We start from the raw sequence: 16,181 nt of genomic DNA on the forward strand, positions 1-16,181 counted from the left end.
GGTCAATATTGGGCATTATACTGTGGGGGGACTCCTATGTGGCAGGATATGGTGGGGGTGTCACTATTGGGCATTATGTGCATTGGGGACCATCATCCTATAAAGCAGGATATGGATGAGGGGACCACCATACTGTATTGGGCCTGTGAAGGGGCAGGGGTTCTTGTCACTGGTAGGCATACTGTGGGGAGGCTGTGATGACCATAATACTCTTTAGTGCATATATAACGGTGGCTCAGTGGTTAGCACTGCAGTCTTGCAGCGCTGGGGTCCTGGGTTCAAATCCCACCATCTGCAAGGAGTTTGTATGTTCTCATGTTTGCCTGGGTTTCCTCCCACACTTCAAAAACATACTGATACAGAACCTAGATTGTGAGCCCCAATGGGGACAGTGTTGCCAATGTATGTAAAGCGCTGTAGAATTAATAGCATTATATAAATGAATAAATATATGAATACTGGGGCTACAAAAGCCTTTAGTGAGTGGGAAGGGGCAAGGATATTGTATGTTCTCCCCATGTACCAAATACACTGAGGGCTCACATTCTACATCCCTAATGGAATAGTGATGAGGTATATAAAGCTGGGAAGTAGGCTCCACTAGAGGGCATCGAGGCGTTCTGAGGGGGGAACCAGCCAGCAGGACTTTCCCATATAAAGTGCAGGCAGCACATATTTCCAGACCTTTCAATTTCTCTCTTTATTCAACCCCCACCCAATCAATGAAACATACCATCTCTAAACTGAAGTTATGATGGGATTCTCCATCCTAGCACCAGTATGGCACTGCCTGTAATTTCTATGTGGAAAATCTGCTGCCTGGTTCCCTATAAGTAGGCACCATAATGAGGGATGGCAGGTGGGCATCCAGACTCTTGTGCCACTATAGGTCAGGCCTCATTGATCTTTTGCTTGCCTTCTAGCCCACCACATTACAACCACTCACTCAGGAGGCACCAAATAAGTGAGTGCTGGAATAAGGTGGGTCAAGAGACCACCAAAACCAAATAAAGCACTTAAAAGGGTGTCAATAAGAACCAGAAGTGATGGGGGAGGGGTGAGTGGCACCTGGATTGTGAAAGGGACAGATTAGAGGCACTGCCTGATAAATGGCTGGAGAGGTGGGTGGCACATCAGGGAAGGTGGGTAGGCAGTACCTGCAATACTAAGGTTACCAGACAGCCTGGCATTGTATCAGGTAGTAGGTATATAGTGAGGCCAGGCAGGGCTTTGCTGTGATCGCAAACTACTGTTGTAGAGGATCATCTTACTCACCTGGATTCTGAAGCAATCGCCACAGAGCCTGTATAATGCTAGACAGAGCACATGTGTGGTGCACTCCCAGCCCTTTAAATCTAAATTGTGAGCCTGCCCTTTTCACCTGCCCACCAATCCCATTATTGCTCTGGCTTTTCTTTTCTATTCCACCCCCACTCCTCCAAAAGGTCCTGATTGGTGCATTAAGGCTGCTTTCACACATGCAGTTTTTGCTGAGCGGCACAATACGGCGCTTTGCAGAAAAAACGCAACCGTTTTTTTTTTACTGCCGGTTGCGTTTTTTCCGCATAGATTTGCATTAGCGCCGTATTGTTCCACATGGCCTTGCGTTGCGTCCGTTTTTTGCCGGATGCGGCATATTTAGCCCATGCGGTGGCCGGATGGAACATTGCCTGGCACGTTTTTTTGTGTGGCGAAAAAACTGCATCGCGCCGGATACAGCGCGATGCGGCGTGATTTACAATGCAAGCCTATGGACGCTGGATGCGGCGTCCTGTGGCAAAAAACGCATCCGGCCGCCGGATGCGTTTTTTTGCACTGCGCATGCTCAGTATCAAGCCACATCCATCAAAAAACGGACGGGCCGCATGGAAAAACTTATGCAACGGATCCGTTTTTTTCGCCGCATCCGTTGCATAGGTTTTTGAGCCGGATTGAGCCGCACTGCAAAAACCGGATGTGTGAAAGCAGCCTAAGTTGCTTTCACACATCAGTTTTTTGGCATCAGGCACAATCCGGCAAAAAACGGATAAAAAGGATCTGGCACCGGATCCGTTTTTCCCCATAGTCTTGTATTAGCGCCGTATTGTGCCGCATGTTGTTGCGTTTCATCCGGCGTGCACCAGATCCGGCAAAAGTTGTCTTTGCGGCCGCCGGATAGGACGCATCATGTATGGCCTTGTTCACTCATCACTTTTTGCCATCATGTGCAATCCGGCGTTTGAAGAAAAAAAAAATGGATCCGGATTCGTTTTTCCCTCATAGTGTTGTTTTTGAGCTGCATTGTGCCACATGGCCTTGTGTTTTGAATCCGGCGAAATGTGTCTGTGCAGCCGCCGGAAGGAACGCAGCATACAACGTTTTTTTATGTCTTGCATGTTTTTTTTTTACAATGGTAGCCTATAGGCACCGGATCCATCGCCATCCGTAAAAAAAACGGAATCAGGCGACAGATCCGTTTTTTGTTTTTGGGCATGCCCAGAACGTATGTAAATTCACTTCTGGAAAGAAAAAAAAGAAAAACCTCTCTCGCCGGAAGGGGAAAAATGAGACTGATCCGTTTTTTTTGCCTGATCCGTCACATCAGTTTTTTCACAATCTGCGACGGATCCGTCGCATCAGGCACAATCCGGTTTGTGCCTGAAGAAAAAAAAAATTGAAAAAGTAAAGTTTTTTGTTGAAAGACTAAAAAAACGGACGCTGATGGATCCGGCGTCGTCCATCGCGGTGTATAGGCTAGTTTCACACATCCGGATTTTCGCCGGTTTGCCTGGTTCGGCGGACTCCAGTACAGTGTGATACAGTACAATGACAGCGCGGAAACTTCCGGGTCAATGCTCCGGTCACATACTATTCGCGCTGCCATTGTACTGTATACACTGTACTGGAGTGCGCCAAATTCGGCAAACGGGCGAAAAGCCGGATGTTTGAAACTAGCCTTATGGAAGCCTATGAGCGCCGGATCCGTCGTAATACAGAAAAAAATGCAGTGCAGTGACGGATTGCGCTTTTTTTAAATTGAGCATGCTCAGTATCACAATGGATCCGTCAAAAAACGGAAGAAACGGATTGAAAAAAACTGTTGCGACGGATTCGTTTTTTCGAAGGATCCGTCTCATCAGTTTTTTCGCCGGATTGTGCCTGATGCCAAAAAACTGATGTGTGAAAGCAGCCTAAGGTCTCTTTCACACGTTCATGAAAAACCACGTACATTTTTCGCGGACGTGTCAGAGGTGGGTTTTGCCCTCCTGATCCGTGTTTATGGCACACGTGTGTTCTCCGTGTATTATTCGTGATAACACACGGAGAACGGGAACGTTCTCCTCACCTGTCCCTGGCGTCGCTGTCCGTGGTGCTGATCCTCGGTCTCCGGTCCTGCCGACTCCCCGCTGCAGCTGCTTCTGGCCGCAGTGAAGTGAATATTCAATTAGTATAATGAGCGGCAGTTGGAAGCAAGTGACAGCAGCGGCAGAGACAGCAGGGCTGCAGAAGGTGAGTAAAGGTTTTTTTTTATTTTCTCAAACACGTGTGTTTTCTCCGGCGCGTGTCACACGGAACACCTCCGTGAGATCCGTTTGCGTTCCGTGTGACCCGTGATGCCGGAGAAAAACGGACATGTTGACGTGTGGAGCACACGGACACACGTAAGCTCCACACGTACACACAGTCCATCGCAGAACACGCACTTGAGCGCAGACCTATTGATTTTAATGGGTCTACATGTGCCCGTGTCTCCGATACGTGAGGAAAAGGACCAAACACGTAACGGAGACATGGACGTGTGAAAGAGGCCTAACACAGACATAAAGGCAGATCCAGAACCAAAAAATAAGAAGGATACTAAAAGTATTTTTATTTAAAACAACAAAAAAAAACCAAACCACACACTGAGTTTTTTGCTGCGGATTTGCAGCGGTTTTTGCTGCAGAAAAGGTGCGTTTTTTGTTCATAACCTTCCTGCAGTCCTTCCCCAGCAAAATCTATGAGAAATCCAGAATGGTATGCGCACATTGCGTTTTTTTCCTACAGGTTTTGCTGCAGAATTTCTGAAGCAAAGAGAAGCAGCCTGTCACTTCTTTTCCAGGTACCTGCGGTTTTGCCATTGATAATGGTTAAAAACCGCAGGAACAAAACCGCGACAAATCTGCACCAAAACCGCAGCAAAACTGCAATAAACCGCGGTAAAACCGCATGCGGATTTTGGGTGCATTTATTTTGCCACAGGTGCGGAATTCTGCCAGAGAGTGCGGATTTTGCTAAAGAAACACATCTATCCAGTGCACACAGACCCTAAATGGACTTTTAATGTACTTGTTGTTTTTTGGTGCTGGATCTACCTTATGCCTGTGTTTTGCACCTTTGCTATGTGCTTCTGGATTTTCCGTACATTCATGACTGTAAGCTGAAGAATTTTCCCCTTTTTTTTCATTCTTTTTCTGATTGGCTTATTGGCCTAGGATGTCATAAACCGCCAGCCAACAGAAAAAGACTTGGATATGTAACTGTCGCGGGCGGAGGAGGGGACGCTGCGCTCTCCCACTGCTCGGGTCTGGCTGCCGCTGCTGCTGCGGCCTCTGCTGCTCGGTGGCTCGAGCGATGGGCCGGATCCCGGGGACTCGAGCGGCGCTCCTCGCCCGTGAGTGAAAAGGGGATTGGTTTTGGGGATTTATTGTTGTCCGTGACGCCACCCACGGTTGTGGTGATTGTGTGGACACCACCGCTGCTCTGTATGGGGATCCCGGGAGCGGTGACAGGGAGCAGCTTTGTTGTTATTCCTCCCCTCCATGGGTAGGGGGTTTGTTGTCCCGGGGCCCGGTGATGGGGTAGGGATGGATGGCAGGCCGGGTGCGGGGCCTGGTGAGGTGCAGGGTCGCGGGGGCAGCGCTGTGCCGTACGGCACGGTGGTACTCACTCAGCCTGAGACGTTGACACAGTTCTTGGTAAAACACACGGCTGGAAAGACGGTTCCCACGGACGGCTGCTGTTGCTTTTCCCCGGTAGTTGGCGGTGACGGTCTCTGTCCCTGCACCTAGTGAAATGTTGGTAGCGATGGGTTCCCACCGGTAACCCGCTCCCCGACTTGGATATGGGCCGGAGGAGCTCCTCTTTGCCCGCAGGCGCTGGCCCTGAGAAACTGCTGACCCGGAGGTCCCCTTCACTGACGGATTTGGCAAATTCACGGCGACTCCTAGCCTTGCCGGGATTCGAAAGGCCCCTGCCAATGGTGCTGGCTTCTCTTCGTATACCGGTCCGGTACCGCCGGGCCACCACCCGTCCACGGTCCTTTCGGCAACCTCCGATTAGCCTCTCCTGCAGACGGTCACCACCGTCTGCTAACCTTGCTGTCTCAGTCCGGGGCACACACCCGGACCAACTTCAGGCTTTCAACTGTCACTTTCCCTTCCACCTTAACTCCTCTCTCTTGCTCCTCTACCACTTCACTCTCCTCTCAACTTCAGCTCCAACTAATCTGCCTGGTTTTCCCGCCTCCAGGGCTGTGAACTCCTCGGTGGGCGGAGCCAACCGCCTGGCCCACCCCCTGGTGTGGACATCAGCCCCTGGAGGAAGGCAACAAGGATTTCTGGTGTAGCTTTGGTGTACCTATCCGGGGTGTAGGGTGTGGTGGTGTCATTACCTGTGACCCCTGGCTTGCCCAGGGCGTCACATTCCCCCTTAGCAAAATGTAGACCGTCCGCGGGCTGCCCGTCCAACACCGGTTTTATTTTTCTGAAAAAGATAAAGCATAATACAAATAGAATAACATCATCCCACAACGGGAGGCACTTTTCTTAAACGTTACGGTAACGGTTGCGGCTGCCACTCTCTCCCACCCAAGTAACCTGGCCCTGATGCTGCCTCTAAGAAACAGGCAGCACCCCTTGACCCCAGTCCTGAACCAAGTCACCCGAGTGGGATCTGTCCTTCCCCTCCAGAGGGTAGCCACCGGTTCCTGTGGTGGCTGGGCCCCAGCCTGCTCCACTGCGTGCCCTCCCTCCAACCTGTCTCTCCGGAGGCGGTAACGGTAAGCTGCAACAAAACATATTTATTTACATTCTACAAGTTTGTGGTTGCCCTGCAAGTTCACGGGCTTGTCCGTAAGGAGTCCCTTACGCAACTTTTCAATCGGTCCCCACGGGGACAACGGTGCCGGCAACGGCCGGTTCAAATCACAGTAGCAGACAATCAGGTGAACTTCAGTTGATCACTCATTTTCATTCTCATCTTTAAACACTGGTGGTCCCAACGGGGACAACTTTTAGGCGGAGGATCGCCGGCTTAGCAGTCCATCCTCAATCGCGGGGCTCTAGTGCCACCTTCACATGGTGCACCGCTGTGGACCCCGATGGTAGCTCGCTGTGGGTGATTTTCCTCCATATTCATGCGGGCATGCACATCCGCTCTACACCCCTCTCGGGCATCGATCTCCCTGCGCAGCTGCCGTTGCCGCCGCTTCCAGCCGGGAGCACTTTCTGTTTGCTCCGGTTCAGCGTGTGCGGGGGACGGACCCAGCCAGAGTCCCTCCGTGTCGGCTACGACCGGCACCTTCAGTAATGAGGAACCCCGCTGTGACATGGCCTGCTCTGCCTCCTGGCAGCTGCATCCCCGCCGTGCCTCCGGTGCATCTTTGCTGACGGGCTCAGCCTCCGGCTTCTTCCATGGAAGCGGATCAGGGTGGTCACGGGCTTCGGCTGCAGGTCGGTCCGCCGGGGCGGATTGGCAGGGTACCGCTACCGGTGGTGGTGGTAGCGGGCCTAGTGGCGGGGCAGCATCAGCCAACACGGGTAGCGGGGGAGGTAGCAGGGCGAGCGGGTATGGACCGGGTCCCTCAGCCGCGATGACCTACCCACTAGGGGTACAGGGGCGTGGGTCACTTACCCTCCCTTCCAAGACTCCCTCCACCTCGCGTCTCCGTATGGCCGCCACCACTTCCGCCATGTCGGCCTCCCACTCCTCCAGGAGGAGCTGCATGCAGACCTGCAGACGGCTGCTTAGCTGGACAGTCCAGACTTCCACCCACGCTGCGGGGCCAGGCGCGGGGACCACGGTGTTGTTGGTCGGACTCAGCATCTTTAGCAGCGGCCTCTTCCAGGAACCAGTCAATGGCCGCAGGGTCCTGGCGTCCCTGCTTCTATAGCCGCAGCTACATGCGACCAGTCGCCATTTCGTCCCCCTTAGCCTCTTTTCGGCCCCTCCTCTCTCGGGGCGGGGTTTTGGCCTTCGCGCCTCCACTACTCGAGGAGACGCTCGAGCGGGAACTCTTTGCGCCAAAGATGGCGGCTTCTGAAATTTTCCGGCCGGACACCTCCGGCGGTAACAAGGCGCACCTCTACCCAACGGCAGAGCGGTAAGATCCTGTTCGTGACGCCAAGTTGTCGCAGGCGGAGGAGGGGACGCTGCGCTCTCCCACTGCTCGGGTCCGGCTGCCGCTGCTGCTGCGGCCTCTACTGCTCGGTGGCTCGAGCGATGGGCCGGATCCCGGGGACTCGAGCGGCGCTCCTCGCCCGTGAGTGAAAAGGGGATTGGTTTTGGGGATTTATTGTTGTCTGTGACGCCATCCACGGTTGTGGTGATTGTGTGGACACCACCGCTGCTCTGTATGGGGATCCCGGGAGCGGTGACAGGGAGCAGCTTTGTTGTTATTCCCCCCCTCCGTGGGTAGGGGGTTGGTTGTCCCGGGGCCCGGTGATGGAGTAGGGATGGATGGCAGGCCGGGTGCGGGGCCTGGTGAGGTGCAGGGTCGCGGGGGCAGCGCTGTGCCGTACAGCACGGTGGTACTCACTCAGCCTGAGACGTTGACACAGTTCTCGGTAAAACACACAGCTGGAAAGACAGTTCCCACGGACGGCTGCTGTTGCTTTTCCCCGGTAGTTGGCGGTGAAGGTCTCTGTCCCTGCACCTAGTGAAATGTTGGTAGCGATGGGTTCCCACCGGTAACCCGCTCCCCGACTTGGATATGGGCCGGAGGAGCCCCTCTTTGCCCGCAGGCGCTGGCCCTGAGAAACTGGTGCCTTGGCGGTGGCGGTGTCTCTCTCCTACGGTTGGACTGTTGCCTTCAATCGGGACTTAGTTGTTGGGAGACCCGAAGGTCCCCTTCACTGACGGATTTGGCAAATTCACGGCGACTCCTAGCCTTGCCGGGATCCGAAAGGCCCCTGCCAATGGTGCTGGCTTCTCTTCGTATACCGGTCCGGTACCGCCGGGCCACCACCCGTCCACGGTCCTTTCGGCAACCTCCGATTAGCCTCTCCTGCAGACGGTCACCACCGTCTGCTAACCTTGCTGTCTCAGTCCGGGGCACACACCCGGACCAACTTCAGGCTTTCAACTGTCACTTTCCCTTCCACCTTAACTCCTCTCTCTTGCTCCTCTACCACTTCACTCTCCTCTCAACTTCAGCTCCAACTAATCTGCCTGGTTTTCCCGCCTCCAGGGCTGTGAACTCCTCGGTGGGCGGAGCCAACCGCCTGGCCCACCCCCTGGTGTGGACATCAGCCCCTGGAGGAAGGCAACAAGGATTTCTGGTGTAGCTTTGGTGTACATATCCGGGGTGTAGGGTGTGGTGGTGTCATTACCTGTGACCCCTGGCTTGCCCAGGGCGTCACATAACCATACAGTCTGCATTGCCAGTACCATCCATGGCCAGTAACTCACCCCGCCGGCGTCATACGGCAGCGATCCGGCGCCATATGGTTTCTCACCAATGATAAAAAACGCTGCAAGCAGTGTTCCATCAGGCGCCAGATCAGCTATTTACGTCAGATGCGGCAAAAGCCGAATGCAACTCAAGGCAATGTGACACAATCCGGCGCTAATACAAGTCTATGGGGGAAGAACGGATCCGGCAGCAACATACACCGGATCCGTTCTTTCCGTTCTTTCCAGGAATGGAACAATCAGAGAAAAAGTATAATAGAAACCTGGGCACCACTTCTATATTTTTTACCCACTCATGGATTACAAATACTGAGGTAACATACTGAAGGTGTGCACGTGGCCTCACTATATCCAGAGATGAAAGGACTGTGCAAGTAACTGGTCCGTCCGAGTGTCCCCGCTCGGCACTGACACCGGTGCAGGTTTTCATCATCAGACTCGAGCGTGTGTACCTGATCGGGGCACTGATTTCTGCTGGTTTGACAAACCGACTGCAATTTTAACAACCGGTTCCACCAAACCAATAAGCATTGTTCCATTCCTCTATTATTCCTTCAGCAATGGTGCGGTTTTTCGCCAATTTTTCAAAATCGGGGAAAAATTGCATTTTATTTGGGGGGTGGGGGTGAAAGTGTTTTTTTTACTTATGGCGAAATGTGACCGTTTTGGGTGAATGAAACTTTCTCAGAAAGTACCATTAGGAAAAGGTGATTTGGGTATTTTTCACAAGAAGAGGGTGTCTTTTAATAGGGCTTTCATTGAAGCCATTGCGCACACTATCCAATTGTGGTCCAACACGGTTCTGCACGAGCCACAGGCAGGCGGCAACATCTGCACTTGTTTCAATATTTGTTATGGGCTAATATACTTGTTTTAAGAAGCAGGTTGTTAGGGCCAGGTGGAAGGGCAGACCCAGGAGGTGGATCCACTGGGCCAAACTCCTTGATGATGGTAAGGGGTCCGGTAGCTGGAGCACTACAGGTAGCAGGGCAGTCCGTGTACAAGAGTATAATGGAGAAGTCCCTGGGACCACGGAGTCACTGATGGTAGTCCGGGTGACGGAGCTCAGGTTCGGAAGCCGAGATGATGTCAGGCGGAGTCCGGAACCGTTGGAGCGAGATGACGGGTCACCACAGGGGTCAGAGATGGTACGGACTGTCAGGATGGCAGATAGGCAGCGTTCGGGGTGCGGGATTCGGCAGGACCGGATGGCGAGGCAGGATCGGCTCTAGAAGAGAGATACGTAAGTATGGCAAAGAGACACAAGGAGACCTGACTCCTAGCTTGGGAAACACGAAGATCAGGCCCCGCCCACTTGGACATTAAACCCCTTTATACCCTGTACCTGTGTGCTTCATTTCCTGTCAATGGACGCTGGCCCTTTAAGAAAGGGTCAATGACCGCGCGCGCGCCCTAATGCGCATGCGCGCGGCCCGGGTGCCAGAAGCCAGAGCAGGAAGCTGGGAGGAGGAAGCAGCAGAGCCGGGCTGGGGCTGAGACGCCGACCGGCGCCGGGAGCGGGGACCAGGGCGCCTAGGAAGCGCCGGCAATGGATGCTGGAGAGTGGGGAGCGGCGGAGACCGGACTGAAGAACCGGGGAGCGAGGCAGGGGAGCCGGGGAGCGTGACAGGTGAGCCGGGGAGCAGCGCAGGGGACCCGGGGAGCGTGACAGTACCCCCCCCCACGCCCCCCTCCCCGCAACCGGGACAGGAAGGCACGGATCAGCGGAGTACCCACATTCTCCCGGGGCTCCCAGGACCTATCCTCAGGACCATACCCTGCCCAGTCCACCAGGAAGAACTGTCGACCCCGTACGGTCTTCATGGCCACGATATCCCTTACCGCATAGATGTCGTCATCGGCAATAGGAGGAGGAGCCGAACTGGCAGCAGCGGAGAAGGGACCAAGGACAACCGGCTTGAGCAGGGAGACGTGGAAGGAGTTGGGTATCCTCATCGTGGCCGGGAGCTGTAGCTTGTAGGAGACCTCATTGATCTTGCTGAGGACTTTAAACGGCCCGATGTAGCGAGGACCCAGCTTGTAGGATGGTATCTTCAATCGGACGTACTTGGAAGCAAGCCAGACTAGATCTCCAGGAGAGAAACACGGAGGGTCCAGACGTCTCTTGTCTGCATGTCTCTTCATCCGCAGGGAAGCACGCCCAAGGGACGCCTTGACAGAGTCCCAAATGGTTGCAAAGTCACGGGCTACAGCATCAGCAGCAGGGACATCCGAAGAAGGAGATACAGGCAATGGGACGGAGGGCTGAAGTCCGTAAACGACATGAAAGGGAGAGCTGGAGGAGGACTCACTGACGTGGTGGTTATGGGAGAATTCAGCCCAAGGAAGAAGCGTGGACCAGTCGTCGTGATGGGCGTTGACGTAGTGTCGTAAGAAGGAGGTCAAGATTTGATTGACCCTTTCCACTTGGCCATTAGACTGAGGATGGTAGGCAGAAGAAAAGTCCAGAGTCACTCCCAGATGTTTGCAGAGAGCCCTCCAGAAGCGGGAGGTGAACTGAGTTCCTCTGTCGGACACGATGTGTGATGGAAAGCCATGCAAGCGGAAGATGTGATGTATATAGGCGTCCGCGAGTTCCTGAGCAGAGGGCAGTCCAGCCATAGGGAGGAAATGAGCCATTTTAGAGAACCGGTCCACCACGACCCATATGACTGTGTGTCCGGAGGACAATGGCAAGTCCGTAATAAAGTCCATTGCAATGTGTTGCCACGGAACTGAGGGTATAGGCAGAGGCAGAAGACGGCCATATGGCAGGTGTTTGGGCGTCTTGTTCCTGGCACAAGAGGAGCAGGCAGAGACAAAAGCAGCGACGTCCGTGCGAAGGGATGGCCACCAGTAATGACGTACAATCGCACTCCATGTTCTCTTTTGACCAGCATGACCGGCTGTTTTCGAGGCATGGCCCCAGTGTAACACTTTTTGCCTATCAGTCTCAGAGACATAGGTTTTCCCGGGCGGTATCTGGGCCAGGGTGACAGGAGCCACTGGAATGATTTTACTAGGACAGATGATGGGCTGGAATGTCTCCTCCTCCTGCTCCATGGGCATGAAAGACCTGGACAAGGCATCAGCGCGTACATTCTTGTCCGCGGGTCGGAAATGGAGCTGGAAATCGAACCTGGCAAAGAACAAGGACCACCTGGCTTGCCGTTGGTTCAGTCGCTGAGCGGACCGCAGGTATTCCAGGTTCTTGTGGTCCGTGTAAATGATTACGGGGTACACTGCTCCTTCCAGAAGGTAGCGCCATTCCTCCAGAGCCAGTTTTACTGCCAATAGCTCTCGGTCACCGATGGTGTAGTTGCGTTCAGGCGCTGAGAAGCTCTTGGAGAAGAAACAGCAAGTCACCATCTTCCCGGAGGAGGACTTCTGCATGAGCACTGCTCCGGCTCCCGAGGAGGAGGCATCCACCTCCAAGGTGAACTGGCGGTTTAACTCCGGACGGTGGAGCACAGGAGAGGAGGCAAATGCCCGCTTCAGAGAGCCAAACGCGGCGTCGGCCGCAGGTGACCAGTCCTTTGGATTAGCCTCCTTCTTGGTCAAGGCGGAGAGAGGAGCGGTCAGAGCAGAGAAGTGAGGGATGAACTGGCGGTAGTAGTTGGCGAATCCCAGAAAGCGTTGGATTGCCTTCAGTCCAGAAGGAGGAGGCCAGTTGAGAATGGAGGAGACCTTCTTTGGATCCATCTGCAGTCCGGTATCAGAGATGATGTAACCCAGGAAGGGGAGAGAAGACTGCTCAAAGACACACTTCTCGTACTTGGCGTACAGACGATTCTCTCTCAGTCTTTGTAGAACCAGCTGCACGTTCTCTCTGTGGGTCTGGAGATCCGGAGAGAAGACAAGGATATCATCCAGATACACCACCACACAGACGTAAAGAAGGTCCCGGAAAACGTCATTCACCAATTCTTGAAAGACTGCTGGTGCGTTACACAGGCCGAAGGGCATCACGCAGTATTCATAGTGCCCATCGCGAGTATTGAACGCGGTCTTCCATTCGTCCCCAGAGCGGATGCGGACTAGGTTGTAGGCACCTCGAAGGTCCAATTTGGTGAACACACGAGCTCCTCTAAGCCGGTCAAACAATTCGGGGATGAGCGGCAGAGGGTACTTGTTTTTTACGGTGATTTGGTTCAATCCCCGGTAGTCTATACATGGGCGTAAGTCGCCTTCTTTCTTCTTAACGAAGAAGAAGCCTGCTCCAGCAGGAGAGGAGGATCTCCGAATGAATCCCCTTGCCAGGCTCTCTGTGATGTAAGTAGACATGGCCCTTGTTTCGGCTGGAGACAATGGATATATCCGTCCTCGAGGTGGTGTTGTTCCCGGGAGCAGGTCGATGGCACAATCGTACGGACGATGTGGCGGAAGTACCTCAGATTCCTTTTTATCAAAGACGTCCGCGAAGGACCAATAGGCCGAGGGCAGTCCCGGTAGGTTCTCTGGAACCGGAGGTCGTCGGATGGGTTGTATGGTCTTCAGACAGTTCTCATGGCACGAAGAGCCCCATCGGGTGATTTCACCAGTGCCCCAGCTGACTGATGGTTTGTGTGTCCGTAACCAGGGAAGTCCCAGCAGGATTTGATGGGACATGTGTGGGAGGACGTAGAGAGCGATGTTCTCGGTGTGCAGGGCACCGATACGCAGTTCAACTGGCCTGGTGATCCAGGAGATGGTGTCAGAGAGGGGTCTCCCATCCACAGAGGCAATCACGAGGGGTTTGTCGAGTGGAGTAACAGGCACCTGGTACTTGTCCACCGTGGCCTGCTGGATGAAATTGCCTGCTGCCCCAGAATCGAGGTACGCCTCAGCCGTGAACCGCGTCTCTCCCGTTGTCACTTGCACAGTCCACGTAACCGGGTCTGAGAGAGTCCCAGCACCTAGGGTGGCCTCTCCTACCAACCCTAGGCTTTGGAGTTTCCCGGCCTCTCTGGACAGGAGCGTAGCAGGTGTGTGCCCTCTCCGCAGTAGAAGCAGAGGCCCTTGGCGAGCCGCTCTGCTCGACGTTGTTCAGACTGCCGCACACGGTCGATCTGCATGGGCTCGTGGCCGGAGACACCAGATGCCGTTGACTGTAGTACGGCGGGCTTCTGCGGAGGAGAGGAATGCCGTACCAGACGTCTCTCACGGGACACCTCTTTGGATCGCTCCTGAAAGCGAATGTCCACTCGAGTCGCTAGGGTAATCAGGGCATCCAGGGTGGATGGTACGTCACGACCAGCCTGCTCATCTTTAATTCGACCCGAGAGTCCTTCCCAGAAGGCGGCAGTTAGGGCCTCGTTGTTCCAGCTGAGTTCCGAAGCCAAGGTGCGGAAACGGATTGCGTATTGACCCACCGTCAGAGTCCCCTGACGTAACCGGAGAAGAGATGAAGCAGACGCGGAGGCGCGTCCGGGCTCGTCAAAGGTGCCACGGAATGCCTGCAGGAACTCCTGGATGTTCGTGGTCACAGGATCCTCCTTCTCCCACAAGGGGTTCATCCACGCCAGTGCCTCACCCTCTAGATGGGACATGATGAAGGCGACCTTGGCTTGGTCGGGGCCAAACAAATGCGGCAGCTGCGTGAAATGAAGGGAGCATTGGTTTATGAAACCCCTGCAGGTCTTGGGATCTCCGGCGTACCGGGGTGGTGAAGCCAAACGAAGTCTGGAAGCATACGAAGAGGCTGCCACGGGGGCTGGAGCCGTGGATTGGCTAGTGGAAGCCCGAGATGCTGAAGATGTAATTGACGCTTGTAGCGTGTTCAGGCGGGCGTCCACCGAAGTCATGAAGTTCAGCATGCGGGTCTGGGTCTCACGCTGGCGTTGGAGTTCCTCCTGCAAGGCCGCTAGTGCTTCAGCGGGATCCATGGCCTGATCTTACTGTTAGGGCCAGGTGGAAGGGCAGACCCAGGAGGTGGATCCACTGGGCCGAACTCCTTGATGATGGTAAGGGGTCCGGTAGCTGGAGCACTACAGGTAGCAGGGCAATCCGTGCACAAGAGTATAATGGAGAAGTCCCTGGGACCACGGAGTCACTGATGGTAGTCCGGGTGACGGAGCTCAGGTTCGGAAGCCGAGATGATGTCAGGCGGAGTCCGGAACCGTTGGAGCGAGATGACGGGTCACCACAGGGGTCAGAGATGGTACGGACTGTCAGGATGGCAGATAGGCAGCGTTCGGGGTGCGGGATTCGGCAGGACCGGATGGCAAGGCAGGATCGGCTCTAGAAGAGAGATACGTAAGTATGGCAAAGAGACACAAGGAGACCTGACTCCTAGCTTGGGAAACACGAAGATCAGGCCCCGCCCACTTGGACATTAAACCCCTTTATACCCTGTACCTGTGTGCTTCATTTCCTGTCAATGGACGCTGGCCCTTTAAGAAAGGGTCAATGACCGCGCGCGCGCCCTACTAATGCGCATGCGCGCGGCCCGGGTGCCAGAAGCCAGAGCAGGAAGCTGGGAGGAGGAAGCAGCAGAGCCGGGCTGGGGCTGAGACGCCGACGGGCGCCGGGAGCGGGGACCAGGGCGCCTAGGAAGCGCCGGCAATGGATGCTGGAGAGTGGGGAGCGGTGGAGACCGGACTGAAGAACCGGGGAGCGAGGCAGGGGAGCCGGGGAGCGTGACAGGTGAGCCGGGGAGCAGCGCAGGGGACCCGGGGAGCGTGACACAGGTATTGGGGGGTTCCCTCCTTACAGACTTTTCTAGTGGATTCACGGGACCCAATCCATTGGATTTGTCAGCAGGAGCTATGAGAACTGCCTGACATTAGGTCCTTTAGGTTTAAAAAAACCCCCAAAAAAACCCAACCCAAAACTGTCCTTTACTTACCCTCCCCGGGTCCAGCAGTGAGTCTCCACAGTTGCCTCCTGTTTGTTAATCGTCCACAGTGATAATGTAAGGTTAAGGCTATGTTCCCAGGGGACAACGTACCCGCGGACTTTGCTGCAGGTATTTCCACAGGTTAACCGCACCTGCTCGCCGGAATCCACAGCTATCCATTGCTGCGGTATATCTGCGGAGTTGTTGCGGTAAACCTGCGGAAACTGTGCCGATTTCATGCAGAAGTCCTGCAGAATTCCCGCCCTGTATCTTCATAGTGGAGGGCCTGGATTCCACAGATATTTCCGCATGAATAATTGACATGCAGTTACGTGCAGCTGCGGGAAATCCGCAGCATTTTCCGCAGCCGCACATACCACACCATATATACAGCACTCCCCAAATCCCATAGGGTAACATAGGGATTGTCTGTACTTGCTAGAACCTGCGGATTTATCTAGAAAATCCAGATTTATCTAGAAAATCCAGATAATCCGCGGGTTTTCCACGTCAAAATCCGTGGCTACATTGTCTCGTGGGCACATAGCCAAACAGTCACGAACCGCTAAGCTCAGTGATTGGCTGCAGCACTGCAAGACATCGCCGTTGCAGGAAAGCAACAGAAAATAAGGCAGTGGTGGAGACAGTGCTAAACCCAGGAAGGGTAATTAAAATTCTGTTTTTATTTTTATTTTTTTATGTGGATTTTCTC

Source organism: Anomaloglossus baeobatrachus, chromosome 1 (assembly GCF_048569485.1).
Source record: "Anomaloglossus baeobatrachus isolate aAnoBae1 chromosome 1, aAnoBae1.hap1, whole genome shotgun sequence".
In the NCBI taxonomy this organism is placed as follows: domain Eukaryota; kingdom Metazoa; phylum Chordata; class Amphibia; order Anura; family Aromobatidae; genus Anomaloglossus; species Anomaloglossus baeobatrachus.